Source organism: Eriocheir sinensis, chromosome 32 (assembly GCF_024679095.1).
Source record: "Eriocheir sinensis breed Jianghai 21 chromosome 32, ASM2467909v1, whole genome shotgun sequence".
Classification (NCBI taxonomy): Eukaryota; Metazoa; Arthropoda; class Malacostraca; order Decapoda; family Varunidae; genus Eriocheir; species Eriocheir sinensis.
Genome location: NC_066540.1, coordinates 6,268,962 through 6,269,517, shown reverse-complemented (window position 1 = coordinate 6,269,517; position 556 = coordinate 6,268,962).

The following is a 556-nucleotide window of genomic DNA, read 5'->3' as shown; positions in this document are numbered from 1 at the left end:
CGACCTCTTCTCAGTAACCAAATCATTGGACGTAGTCTATCTTGATTTCCAGAAAGCGTTTGATAAAGTCCCACATCATAAATTACTTTATAAATTAAAGCAAATAGGCATTGACGGTCAAGTAAACCAATTGATCGCGAATTGATTGAGCAACAGACAACAGAGTTGTGATTGACGGATTTAACTCAGAGTGGGCGCCGGTCACTAGTGGCGTCCCTCAGGGCTCGGTTCTTGGCCCAGTGCTCTTCATTATTTACATCAACGATGTGGATGTTGGACTCAATAATCGCATTAGTAAATTTGCAGACGACACAAAGATTGGTAACTCGGTTCTTACTGACGAAGACAGGCAAGGCCTTCAAGAGGATTTGCACAAAATTTCAGCTTGGTCGGATAGATGGGAGATGCCCTTTAACGTAGACAAGTGCCAGGTCCTTCAAGTTGGAACGAGGAATAAGAAGTTCGATTACGAAATGCGCGGCGTTAAACTCACAAGCGTTCAATGCGTTAAGGACTTGGGGGTCAAAATCGCGTCATACCTCAAATTCTCACATCA